The following is a 13655-nucleotide window of genomic DNA, read 5'->3' on the forward strand; positions in this document are numbered from 1 at the left end:
TCGTATCTGAGCCCTGTGATTGGGGGAGGGGCTCCCCCTGAGAGAGCAGGGGTCCTGTCACATCGGTTCATGGGACTGTGTAGAGGGGATAAGCCTGAGAGATTGGGGGTGCCGGGATGTCAGCGCTGAGTCCTGTGAGTGAGAGTGGGGGGATCCAGTTACTGCTGCTCTGAGTCCTGTTAAAGAAGAAGAAAAAACAAGAGCAGGGTGCACCTGCAGGGAGAAAATAACAACGACCATTCATCAGTGCCCTATAGCCATAACAGCACTGTAACAAAAGGGCCCACTCCCACCCTCTGTCCCGAATAGAAAGCCTGGGCACTCACACACAGGCATGACTCTGGTTCTGATCCCCACAGTTACTGCCTTTGCGACAGCTGAGTAAATCTTATTCTCATTTTAAAAAGAAAACAGAATCAATTTGACTCATAGATTCCGCAAATCTAATCTGTATAAACATATGAAGTATAAGATGTGGTCCATAACTGCTGCTCATCTTAGTCTACATAGAACCACATGCAGGGTAGGGCAGCAGTAGGTTTGTATGGGAAATTGTACAATGATTAATAAATAATGCAAGAATAAACTCTCTGTTTTGAACACTCACAACTGTAAACCTACATTTTCCCCACCCTGTATGTTCATGACAGTTCATTTCATCACTTAATAAACATTGACTAATTATTGTGGGCAGATCATTCTACATAGTTCTTGTATGTTCTATTGATAATATAAAGTCCAAATTCTTTGTCAGGAGCCAACTGGCCAACCTGAATAAATTAGCGTTAAGTTGGGGTCCCTTTCACCCCAAGGAAGGACGTTGTTATTCAGAAGAATGTAACTACCATGTTTTCCAGGGCCTTGGCAAAACCCCGGATATGTGGCCTTCAGGCCAGCCATCTGTGATTTCATGTTGCTGGAGCCATCCTTGTATGACTCTGGGGGGTGCATCTTTCTATAAGTTTGCTGTGGCTGAACCGATAAAACAGGTGTATGCAGATTTCTGCAGAAGTTATGATTCCATGAAAGATTTTGAGATGAGGAAGGCTGGTGTCTTCCTGAGTGCACCGTGGTCTTCGAATGTAAAGAACTTCTGTGGGTTGACTTCCATGGAAGTAAGTCATATTGCACTTCCACGGTTTCTCTCTGGCTGAGTTGCTGGGAAGTCAGTGTCTGCTGGGAGGCACCAGTACATCTTCCTGGGGGGGCCTGTGGTTGACACTTTTTCCTGTAATTGACCCAGGGTGGTGCTACGTGGGAGCACTCCCTCTCACCCGCCAACTCCACTTTGGTGAGGTTCCCCTTTATGCAATTTCACAGTAATAATTACAGTTAGTTGGCTTATTTCTGACCCATGGAAATGAAGTTATCTTTCTGTGCTCAAAATGAGGTGAGGGCCCGAAACCCTATTTCCGTTTTTTCCTGTGAAAGCCAGTGGCAGCTACACTGACCCTGGACCCACGTCCTCAAATTAGGTGCCTTATATTTGTGCAAAATACTTGTAGGTTTTCTCAGGGTGTTTTGTTTGTTTTCATTTCTGTTTGCTTATATCTTGTCTTCTTACTTCTGAAGCCTTTGTAGACCTGACAAAGCTACTTCAACAAACCTATTCCTCGTATCACCACTTCTCCCCATGGCTTTTCTGGTATACTTATTATTCCCTGTGTTCAGTCTTTCAGCCCTCTGGGACTTCTTTTGTGTCTAGGAATTGCGTGGTCAGGATTTACTGACAAGTTTCCCAGAATGCAGTGCAGTCTTGACCGCGCCCTCACTGGTTATGCAGCTGTTTTTGAAAGTGGGTTTCACAAGGGAGGGCGTGGAGGGGTCTAGACGAAAGTTGGGGATCCCGACTACAGTCTGGTGCAACAAAGACACTTTGTCAGGTGGCAGGAGGGCCACATCCACCCTAAAGACCTGCCCGGGCTCGGAGCTCCCAGCTCCCGCGGGTCGGGTCCCTCACCAGCCGCAGGAAAACTAGCCACGGAAACCACCGCCAAGGTGGTCCTCGCTGCAGGATGTGTGACTGGCGCTCGGGAGACGCAGAGCAGCCAATCCCCGCGGGTGGGGCGGGTCTTCCGCCGGCCAGTCCCGAACCGAGGGGGCTCAACCCCCCCCCCCCCCCCCCTCCACCCCCCCTCCACCCCTGTCCAGCCCTTTCAGCTTCTTCTGGCCGCCCATTGGCGGGCAGGGCACTGGGATCGCAGCGCTGATTGGCGGGTTGCTCCCACGCGGCTATCCCGGCAGGAACCTCGCCTCGGGCACCTGCCCTGCTCCCCGAGGGCGGGAAGCCCAGGAGCCCGGAGAGGGCCCTCCGCGCGGTGCGCAGCGCGACAGAGGACCTGGGAGACGGACCGGTAAGCGGGGAGCCCTGCCCTGGGGAACCCTCAGCCCGAGACCTTCCAAGTCCAGCCAGAGAGACCCCAGATGCCCTCATCCCGAGGGGCGCGTCCACTAACCCGGAGGACCCCACGTCTCCTGACCCCCAACGCTCAGACCCCCAAACAGCCTGGAACCCCAGTTCCCCTCAGCTCGGGACGCCCTTCCTGCAGCCCGCCCGCCCGGAAAGACCAAATCTCCCCAAACTCAGAGACCCCGAATGCCGTCGTCCTGGAAACCGACTCAGTGGAGGGGACCCGGAAGCCCCTCGTGAGACGCCCGAACTCCCCTCAGCCGCGGTGGCCTGACCCTCTCCCCCGGGACGCTGAGCGTCCTCCGCCCGGAAGACGCAGATGGAGTCCTGAGGGACCCCGGGCCTCTCAGCCCGAGAGACGGCGGAGTGCCGGACATTGCGCCTGCACCTCGCGCGGGCTTCTCCGGACCCCGGGGGCGCCTCCCGGCCCTTCCCCGGGAGAAGCGCGGTTCCTGCGCCGCCACAGGCCCACCAGCGGGGTCCCTCAGACGCCCCGCCGGGTCTGCGGAGCCCGCGCTGAGGCGGCACGTGGGGGAGAGGGGGCGGGCAAGGGCGACTTCCCTCGGGCGGGTCTGCGGCTGCGCGGCCCCGCCCTGTCCAGCCCCTCTTCCACCAGGGCCCGAGTCCCCCTCTCTGGGCGTCCTGCCAACAGGGAGAAAGACCGGCACTGGAGTGTGAAGTGGAACTCGGACGCGCTCACCAGCCCAGGTAGCACAGGCGGCCGGCCGGGCCGGAGGAGCCTGGAGACCCGGCAGGCGCTGGGCTGGCTCCGACTCAGGCGGCCCCCGTGCACCTGCAGCTCCCTCCCACAGGGACACCGATGGGGGGAGTTTGCTCCTTCAGTCAGAGCGGGGCCGGCGCTGACGGTGCAGCGCTCTCAGCAACTCTTTTCACTCTCCCATCCGAGCCAGTCCCACGGGCTTCCTGGGCTTGTCCCTCCCCCACGCTCTCTGCTTCAGGACAGAGGTTTCGTCTCTTCCCAGGTCTCAGGGCCCCGCGACCGGCTTTCCTGGGTCACCGCCGCAGGCAGGCGGCCCACCGAGCTCCAGGAGGAGGACCCTGAGGACTCGGATGAAGAACGGGCCCCGAGGCAGCACGGTGAGCGGCGGGAGGAGCCAGCGCTGCCCTCCCGGCTCGGACCTGGTGTGGGTCGGGCGGCATCTCAGGACGTCACCAGGGAACAGGTTTGCTGGTGCAGCGAACGAGCAAGAGGCACAACAGTGTGTCGCACAGTGAGGGGCTGTTCCCGTCAACTTTCACGTGGGCGACGTAATCATATGTATTTACAGACGCATTAGTAAGCAGTGAATGTGTAGGAACATAAAGTGAGCGAGAAATAACTAATTCAGAAGAGTCGTCATCGCAAGAGAGGGAGGCGGGTCTGGCCGGTGAGGAGGGTCCCCACACCTGGCTGATGGCCCGCATGGAGACGGAGGGGGAACAGTGTTAACCGTGCTGATTTCGGGAGCTGGGGGGAGGGCCAGGGTCGGGAGGGGTTGATCACCATATGATTTCCTGATGTCGGTCGTGGTGCCGTTCTGTCCAGTATCTGTCCAGTATCGTGAGTGTTCGGTGGGTGGGGTCCGTCCACTTTCATGGGTCTGGGCTTCAAACACAGCTGAAGACAAGATGTGATCTCTAACGAGACTGGAATTCCCTTTCTGGGGTCAACAGACTGTGGGTGCTGACCAGAGTCTAATGACACAGGAAGGGCGTGGGTGGCCGGTATGTGCCCCGCGGGGAGGATACCAGAGAAAGGCCAGGTGGTCCCGGTGCCCTTATCCCAGACAAGGCCAGTGGGAATGAAGAAAACAGGACGGAGAAAGGGTTATGTTGAAGATGTGGAGTTTCTGTGCAGTTACTTTTATTACATTTTTGTCAGGAGAGGCCAATTTATTCTTTAATAAATGCAATAGATGCTTTATGAACATAGGGTGAATCGTAGATGACACTTTGCCTATTTTTTTAAACATTCTAGTGAAATTAGTGGATGGCCCCAGTAGAAGCCTAGGCCTTAATGATACATCAGAAACACTTTCCAGTCATCCTGCGATTGTTCTTGGACTACTCATTCAGAATTTTGTGTCCCTAATAAGAATCTCCAGGTTTTGGAAACATTTACCAACCAAAACACTGATTTCTCATCATCTTTCAGTCAAACCTTCTTGGGTGGCCTTCAGAAGGGAACACAGTAAACACCAGAAGGTGAGTATTTCCAAATCCTGCTGACAACAAATTTTTCCTCATGGAGAGAAATGCAGGTAACAGCAGGAAAATGCAGAAAGTATCCTAGGAACTGCTGCCGCCTTTTCCTGGTCTCTTCAACACATTGTCCAACATTATTTTTTTTAAGATTTTATTTATCAATTTTTTAGAGAGAGGGGAATGGAGGGAGAAAGAGAGGGAGAGAAACATGAATAGGTTGCCTCTCCCACACCTCCAAGTGGGGGACCTGGTCCACAGCCCAGGCATGTGCCCTGACCGGGAATGGAACTGGTGACCTTTCAGTCTGCAGGCCAGCGCTCAATCCACTGAGCCACACCAGCCAGGGCTCATCATCATCTTAATGGTTAACAACTGCAGCAACAATGGTAACTACCATTTCTTTCATTCTCACACTGTTTCACACTTTAAGAATTCTATGTGAGTAAACTCAAACATTACAACAATCTGATGAGGTACGTACTATAACTCACCATTTATGATGAGGGAAGTGAGCTTTCAGAGATATAGAAACGTTTGACTATATGTCTAAGATCTCAGTATCAGTGGTAGTGCAATCCAACCCATAGTTCTTTCTCTAAACCACTTACAAACTCACTAAAACTTTCATAGTTTTACGCTGGCCACCATGACTCAGTTGGGTGTCATCCTGCAAAGCAAAAGATTACCATTTGATTCCTGATCAGGGCACATGCCTGGGTTGTGGGCCAGGTTCCTGGTTGGGGCATTTGCAAGAGGCAAGTGACCGATGTTTCTCTCCCTCTCTTCCTCCCTTCCTTTCTCTCAAGAAAATAAACAAAATCTTTTTTAAAACTTAGAAAAATAAACTTTCATAGTTTCTAAAGTTTACATTGTCTTATCCATATGTCATTACATCATTCACCTGACTGACGGTTTCAACCAAAGTTCTTCTCTGCTGTGCTGAAGTGAGAGATGCACGAAGACCCTCTGACTAAGGAAAGTGTACAATGTGCAGGCAGTTGGTACAGTGAAGGTCCCAGGTGAAGAAGAATGTAAAATGTCCAAGATCACAGCCTCCCACTCTAGTCAAAAAGCATCTCCCACCCCTGAGTAGCTTCAGGTTTGATGACTGAGAAACAACAAATAATAAAATGACTTAAGGGCTTCATATAAGTTACACACTCTTCAACAGAAACTCATCCGTCTGGAACTGATTTCAAATGCCATTTCTTGTAAGGTGAAGTAACGGCTTCTTTCTCTGAGTTCCAAGGAGGCTGCGTTAATCTTGTTTAGAATCATTTGTTCAGCCCGCCTACTTCTGACTGGTGAGCTCTTTGAGAGGCTGGTGCATCCCTGAGTCTTCTCAGAGGTCACAGCCCCAGATCAGGGCCCCTGAGAGCCCCTGAATATTTGCTGAATGAATGATTTCACAGTTACAAATTACACTAGAGGATGATTGATGCATGCTGAAGGTAATTTCTGTGAGATTTGAAAGGAGAGAGCTGAGGGGTAAATTGATATCAGGACTGGAATCTCACATTCATACTGTATTACACAATTCACAGAATACTTTAGTGAGCATTATTTAATTGCACATTCACTATAACATTGAAAATTAGCATGTTATAGATCATGAAACTGAAGACAACCAGCTACTAATACAGCCTTATTCAAACAATTGGTGGGAACCAGCTAATCTAAGTACCTTTCTAAGGTTTTGCAGATTTTATCAAAATTTTATTTATTGTCTAGATATGTTTCTGCCAACTATTTCTTTATTCTCTTCCCTTCACTCTCAATATTATAGAGACAAGTTGAAAGAAAGGAGCCATAAGGCATGTGTTCTAATCTTGGATTCATTACCCACATTGACCCTATCCCCTCTAATACTCATACTCTCTAGGTATTTCCAAGGGTTGAAGTTTTAAAGACATGCATGTAGAATGTATCATAAGCCTTAAAAAATTAAAGACATGTTATCTTTTAATATGTGACTCTTACACTGAAGGCAACATCCAGGGTTCCATTAAGCAATGAATATAGTTTGAAGGAATTGTCAGGAACAGCAAATTGGATGACTGCAAGCGACTCAGAACATGCGCAGAAACCAGTGTCCCCTCCTGGAGAAGCATGTGCCTTTGAAAAGCACACTAGACAAAAATTAGGTAAGAGATAGTAATTTGGAAACTTTAGTTCCTCTAAGTCCAATGGAAGGGCTGATAAGTATGACCTAGGTATGTGCTGTGGAATTTGGATGGGCCTAGATTTAAGTGGGGCCAAGCTGAGACTGAAATTAGCAGTGGAACTTTGGGCAAATCCTATAAACTCTATGAGCTCCTGAATGCTAATGTGTAAAGTGAAGATAAGGGAACATCGCTCATATATTGTTTGAAAACATTAAACTGAATTTAAAACAAGTGACACATGCAAGTTGTCCAATAAATCCATCTGTGATAACAGCAACCACACTTTATTGGTGTTGGGTGCCCCGGCCTTTCCTCAATGCCTAACACATAATGTGCATCCATAAATATGTAATGAATGATTGAAGATTGGCAAGTTAAACCTGGTAATGGGAAGATCTAGAAACTAAAATTGAATCAGTCATCTGTAGTTAGAGTTTTAGTCTTCTGAACCAACAGTTAATGGAGTAAAATACCAGAGTATGCAAAAGGACAGGTAATCATTTGATGGGAGGAGATTGTGTTGTCTGACAAAATGGGAACTAACATTCTAGACCCCACCAACCTCACTCACCTGTCCTTTTCCAACTCAGAACCCAGGAGAAAGGAGATGGACATGAAGATGTACAGCCCACAAGAAAGAAAGGGCCATGTGTACCAAAAGGTCAACGATCCCCAGGATGATACCTACCTTTGTAAGTGACCCTCACTGAGAAGCATGTTATGATACAATAATTTCATCTAGTCCTTTGGTCCCCAAATCATTCCCTTCCTCTAGTGACCTGGAGTACAGGATTGAGTCTCAATGATGTGACTGCAGGACTCCCTCTGAAGCTCTTTGTGTCCAGGAACATGTGCTAACCCTTCCCTAACCCCTGTTGCTCTCACCTCCAGATTGTGAGAAGTGTCAGAACTTCTTCATCGACAGCTGTGCTGTGCATGGGCCCCCTACATTTGTAAAGGACACTGCAGTGCACAAGGGGCATCCCCACCACTCAGCCCTCACCCTGCCCCCCTGGGTTGAGAATCGGGCCATCCGGCATCCCTGAGGCTGGGCTTGGAGTGTGGAATGAGGCAGCTGACTTGCCAGTGGGTCTGCACTTTGGCCCTTATGAAGGACACATCACAGAAGATGGAGAGGCAGCCAAGAGCAGATACTCCTGGCTGGTGAGAACTGTTTACCTCTTCCACTGTCCTCTGGCTTCCCACATTCCTTCTGAGGCTTGGAGGGACCTCACCTCCTACATGCTAGACATGGAGGGGACAATGTGGTTAGCTCTGTACTGACTGGACTTTACATGAACACAGAGCTCCTATTTAAGGAGCAGAAGGTAAGCAGGAACAAAGTGGTGCAGACACAAAGGACTGGCTTCTCCCTTGTGGGGCTCCTGCTCTGATTGGACAGGTAGACTCAGATGTGTAGATGATGGGTAAGAAAATTATTATGTGGTCACAACTGGCAGTTGAGTCCCCATGTAGGCAGAAAGAGCTTTGAAGACTATAGAGTAAAATAATTCTTCTGACTATTACCTCCCCACCCAAAAAATAAAAGGTCTTAAACTTCTTTTCTGAAACACAGATCACCAAAGGGAGAAACTGCTATGAGTATGTGGATGGAAAGGACAGGTCCTGGGCCAACTGGATGAGGTGAGGTCAACAGGTCTCTGGGTGCCAGAGGGGACTCTCATCCCCCACAAGCCCATATATCTTTCCCTCTCGTCATGCCTCCCTCAGTGGTCTCCCTTCATCCTTTTTTCCTCTTTTTCTCCATACAGTGCTCTTTCATTTCAGGGCATATATAGGGAAAAAGTATAGTATATGTCCTCAAAATATAAAGCCCTCTACTAGACACAACTTGGCCACTGGAAAAGACCTTGAAGAGCCTAGATTCACCAGGGACACTGGATTACACTTTAATTTACCAAATAAGCATTAATTAAGCACTTACTATATTCCAGTTTAGGTGAAGGAATACATTACTTACACAGATCATACAACCCATGTCCTTATGAAGGAGTTCTTGCAGACAGACATAAAACAATTGATTTTAGAAGCATTTAACTATAATTTCCAGGAAGTACACAGTGTCAAGATAGCACAAACCAAGGATGGCCTAAACCTGTGAGGGCAGCAAACCATCCCAGCCTCACTTCAAACTACAGCTAGGCTCTGAGGCCTGCAGAGGAATGGTCATGGGCTCCTTTCCTGAGAGGCTGTGTTTTATCAGGGTTCCCTGAATGTGAATCAACTACTACTGTTCTGTTTTATTTTACTAAGACAAAAAGACCTCTAATTTTTCTATACTAAACTTGGGCAGGCAAGTGAATGGTACTCTAAATAAAGTGTAGGGGGGTTGCAGAAAGGCCTCTCAAGAAAATAGATGTGGGCTGAGAACTGGATAATTAGTGAGCTAATTTAGAAGCAGAGCCCTAGATCAAGCACCAGGTTCTGTGGTGTGAGACAACTTGATGTAGAACTTGGAGAAGCCAGAGATCACTGGATATTATGGCTAGTCAGGGTGGAGGTTAAGTCTAGAACTGGGTTTTAGAAAATGGTGTTAGGCAGGATGAGCACTGCAAGCAGCACTTGGAGGTAGGAATTCACATGACATGATGACAGAAGCTCAGACACTGAATAAAAGGTTCCCTTGGAGCATGAGGGGCAGTGGGCAATGCCAGAGCCTGAGGGGCCTTGAGAATCAGTGAGGAGCTGGACATGGATGTAACAGGTAGTGGGAACTCATCACTGTGGTTTTCTTTCCCTTCCTCTCCTCAATCCCAGGTATGTGAACTGTGCTCGGGATGATGAAGAGCAGAACCTGGTGGCCTTTCAATACCACGGGCAGATTTTCTACCGAACCTGCCGGGTCATCAGGCCGGGCTGTGAGCTGCTGGTCTGGTTCGGGGACGAGTATGGCCAGGAGCTGGGCAGCAAGTGGGGCAGCAAGTGGAAGAGAGAGCTCGCGTCCGGGAGAGGTGGGCACCACTGTTCTTCAAAACAGAAAGAAAAGAGAGAATTCTCCATAGAAATATTCATGATCCAACTCCTAAGAAGAGTAAAATCCACTCTAAAGTCAGTAAACTTTCACATCAGATGCTTCAGAAATTCACAATTCATTCATATGCCTTTGACTCTTAGGCAAAATTTTTATATTTTTTATTTTGAAAATATTTCATGCCCAAAATATACAACCACTTTTAGTGCTGTGAGGCTGAGAGGCAAAAAAAGAGTTTTCAAGCAATAACCAGCTGTCTCACCAAGGCAGTTTTTCTAACATTTTTATAGCTGTTTATTCTTACCTTTCCTCCATAGATCTAAATAAAATGTTTTTTATAGGCATTCATTATATTTTAAAGATTTTTCCCTGGCTGGTGTGGCTCAGTGGATTGAGTGCCAGCCTGCAAACCAAAGGGTCACCAATCCCCAGTCAAGGCACATGCCTGGGTTTCAGGCCAGGTCTCCAGTAGGGGGCATGTGAGAGGCAACCACACATTGATGTTTCCCTTTCCCTCTCGTCTCTCTTGTCTGAAAATTAATAAATCAAGTCTTTTATATTTTATTCATTTTTACAGAGAGTGGAAAGGAGGGAGAAAAAATCACTGTGCAAGGGAAACATTAATCAGTTGTGTCTGGCACACCCCCAACTGGCCCACAACCTTGGCATGTGACCTGACTGGGAATCGAACTTGTAACCTTTCAGTTTGTGGGACAACACCCGACCCACCGAGCCACACCATTCAGGCAGGACACATTCATTCATCATTTCAGTGAATTATCATGAGAGATCCTACTCTGGCACACAGGGTCCTGGGACCTGGAAATACAAATTAACATGAAGATCAGAATCACTGCTTTTGAGGAGCTGACGGGTGTAGGAGGGAAACCCAGACACACGTGCTTGCATATACATAACACTGCACAGCGGTTAGTGCTTTGGAGAAAACTAATCCAGGACAAGTGCCTAGGGATGGATCAGTGTGAGGACAGGTGTGGTCATCCAGGAAGGGTTCTCTAGGGAGACAACATTAACGAAAATACCTACGGGCAAGGGATCCCTGGCCAACGAAGCAGCTAGTGCAGGGAAGAAAAGAGGTGGGGCGTTGAATTGGCTGAGGGTCACTCAGGTCTCATCTCAGCACAGAGGGTAAGACGGGAGATCACACGGGCTCAGCAGCCTGGAAATGCAGTGCCAGTGATCTGAGTTGAGACACTGGGGAATTTCCTGAGTGCAAGTGTGCAGTCCTCAGCGTAGAGTGGTGTGTTCTCTGTTCTGATCATGCTTTGTTAATTTTTAGGAAATAAATCCCCGTGGGGAATCACCTCAGAGATCACTTCATCTCCAAGTGGGAGCACATGGTGGATTAGCCAGAGAGCAACAGGGGTCAGGCGTGTAAGAAGTGTGGTTGTGGAAAAATTTTGAAATAGGACTTCTCAGTGTATTTGAAATGGACTAACACTGAATGACATGAAGCATAAATATTTGGTGAGAGGCTTGAGGAAGGACATTTTTTAAAAGACTTTATTTAATTTTAGAGGGGAAGAGGGAGAAAGAGGGAAACATCCCTGTGTAGTTTCCTCTCACACGCCCCCTACTGGAGACCTGGCCCACAATCCAGACACGTGCCCTGAGTGGGAATCAAATTGGACTCCTTGCCTTGCAGGCTGGCACTCAATCCACTGAGCCACACGAGCTAGGGCAGGAAGGAGATTTTATTTTACTGTTTCGGAAAACAGAAGGAATTCCTAGTCGAGGCCTGTGGTTTTCCTCTTTCACGTGACTTTAGAAAATACCTATAGAAGGGAAAGGTCATTGCAATTCCATCCATACAGGGAGTAAGACGGCCTCTGATGCTCCTCGAAAATCCCCAGTCTGGGCAGTATTAGACCTTTGATGTGGGCTTTCTGGATTTCTGAAGAAGATGCACTGCATAAAAATACAAGGAAAATAGATGGCAAGTGGACACTGGGAGACAGATTGCGTTGTTGCCACAGTAAGAAGGATTCATGGGGCAGGTCTTACCAGGAGGCAAGTTGTGCGGCCCAGGCATTCTCACCAACACCTGTCCTGACCAAACCTTTCTCTTTCAGCGGAACCAAAGCCGGAGGTGCACCCATGTCCCTCCTGCTCTCTGGCCTTCTCCACTCAGAAGTTCCTCAGCCGACATGTGAAAGTCAGTCATCCCCCTCAGATTCTCCCGGAAACATCTGCAAGAAAACACCTCCAAGCAGAGGAGCCCTGTCCAGAGGATCAGAATGAGCAGCAGCAACATACTCATACACACAGCTGGAATGATAAAGCTGAAGGTCGAGAGGTCAAAGAAAGGTCCAAACCTTTGCATAAAAGGATCAGTCAGAGGAGAATCTTAAGACCTTTTTTCCAACCTGCCAAAGAACAAATGAAGAGCTCTAGTGAGCATGAGAGAATGATGGAGGAAGAGCCCTGTAGAGGCCAGGAACAGAGTCCAGAGGACACAGGCAAGTTATTTGTGAAAATAGGAATGTCAAAAATTGAAACAATCCAGCACAGAGGGTGTTGGCAAAGCTTCAATGATGGGTCACATCTCATCACACACCAGAGGACACACTCTGGGGAGAGGCCCTATGTTTGCAGGGAGTGTGGGCGAGGCTTTACCTGGAAGTCACATCTCATCTTACACCAGAGGACACACTCAGGGGAAAAGCCCTATGTTTGCAGGCAGTGTGGGGGAGGTTTTACACAGAAGTCAAATCTTATCACACACCAGAGGACACACTCAGGGGAGAAGCCCTATGTTTGCAGGGAGTGTGGGCAAGGCTTTACACAGAAGTCAGCTCTCATCACACACCAGAGGGGACACTCTGGGGAGAAGCCCTATGTTTGCAGGAAGTGCAGGCGAAGCTTTACAGACAAGTCAGGTCTCACCAGACACCAGAGGACACACTCTGGGGAAAAGCCTTATGTTTGCAGGGAGTGTGGTCAAGGCTTTACACGGAATTCATATCTCATCACACACCAGAGGACACACTCTGGGGAGAAGCCCTTTGTTTGCAGGGAGTGCAGGCAAGGCTTTACATGGAAGTCAAATCTCATCACACACCAGAGGACACACTCAGGGGAGAAGCCCTATGTTTGCAGGGAGTGTGGGAGAGGCTTTACATGCAAGTCCAGTATCATCAGACACCAGAGGACACACTCTGGGGAGAAGCCCTATGTTTGCAGGGAGTGTGGGCGAGGCTTTACATGCAAGTCAAATCTCATCATACACCAGAGGACACACTCAGGGGAGAAGCCCTATGTTTGCAGGGAGTGTGGAGGAGGCTTTACACAGAAGTCAAGTCTCATCACACACCAGAGGACACACTCTGGGGAGAAGCCCTATGTTTGCAGGGAATGTGGGCGAGGCTTTACACAAAAGTCACATCTCATCAGACACCAGAGGACACACTCTGGGGAGAAGCCCTATGTTTGCAGGTGAAGTGAATGAATCATCATTAAATCACATGTCAATAGCCCTAAGAAGTCTATGGAACCTTACACTCCCCAAGATTGTAATCAGTACAGAAGTAACTGGTGAAACAAACCGTGCAGTTTGATGACGAGATGAGATGGACAAACAGTTCCATGAGTAATATGGGGATATTAGCACCAATCTCTTTCATGGTTTTTTGATGTCCTTTTCTAAAGAGTTCTGTCTCCATACAAATATGAAGCCCACATCCCACATTCCCCCATCACTGAAAGCAGAGGGTTCCTTAAGAGCCACAAAGAACTCATCCTCTCAGCCACAGAAATTCAACCCCTACAGATGGGTGAGTCTGGAGCCAGTCTACTTTGGTTACTGCTCAGAGAGAGATTTGAGACGGACTCACCAGAGAAGGGAATTCCCCAGATTCCTGGG

At 48.5% G+C, this 13655-nt stretch overlaps 1 pseudogene; it reads left to right on the forward strand.

Moving 5' to 3' along the window:
- The first annotated feature begins 1385 nt into the window (after positions 1–1385).
- On the forward strand, positions 1386–13232 carry LOC123807280 (annotated as a pseudogene).
- The last annotated feature ends 423 nt before the right edge of the window (positions 13233–13655 follow it).

This window comes from Phyllostomus hastatus, unplaced genomic scaffold (assembly GCF_019186645.2).
Source record: "Phyllostomus hastatus isolate PE091 unplaced genomic scaffold, TTU_PhHast_1.1 phas_scaffold_443, whole genome shotgun sequence".
Classification (NCBI taxonomy): Eukaryota; Metazoa; Chordata; class Mammalia; order Chiroptera; family Phyllostomidae; genus Phyllostomus; species Phyllostomus hastatus.